Here is a 707-nt window from a genome sequence, read left to right on the forward strand (position 1 = left end):
AATCCTGAGAAATCTTTCCTCCCCTTCAGCATGAGGGTGTTTGGGTGGGGAGGGAGGTCGCTTTTCCTGCAGTGTCCCCCATATTGCCCCTTCTGTGTCCTAGGCAAGGTCACTGCCCCTGTCCTGGGGCGGGTGGGGGCTCCCTGATGTACTTGCTGGGGGGGGAAGGGGACAGCAGGCTGGCGTGACCCCACTGGGGCACCAGTGGGGCACAGCTGACAAGTACGGGGGCAGCCCAGGAGCCTTTAGCTGTAACCAGCACGCTGCTCTGTGTTTACCAGTCCAACCTCCAGTTCCTTGTTGCTGGTACAGGACATCCCCTTCCACAGCCTTACTTGCTCAGGCAGCGTGCCCCCCTCACCCCGATTCCCCCCTAACCTCACTGCAGCTCCGGGGGGGCCCACCCTGGCCAAGGCTTAGGGCTGTCCCCCTCTGTGACGCCAGGCATGGGGGTCCCCAGGGGTGGTGGGGCAGCTCAGCATCCTTGGGCAGCTTTTTGCAGCTGGTCCGAAAGGTGGGTGTCCTTGCACAGCGCATATCAGCTTGCAAGACCTACTTATTTAAAATACAGATATTTAAGGGGTGCAAATTTACACACTTGTGCATCTGTGTGTGCAAATGCCCTTGGGCTCTGCGCAAGGTGGGGAAATGGCTCCTTCCCACAGCCAGCAAGCCCCCCTGACCCTGTGTGTCCTCCCCACAGCCTG

Source organism: Pterocles gutturalis, unplaced genomic scaffold (assembly GCF_000699245.1).
Source record: "Pterocles gutturalis isolate BGI_N339 unplaced genomic scaffold, ASM69924v1 scaffold237, whole genome shotgun sequence".
Lineage (NCBI taxonomy): Eukaryota > Metazoa > Chordata > Aves > Pterocliformes > Pteroclidae > Pterocles > Pterocles gutturalis.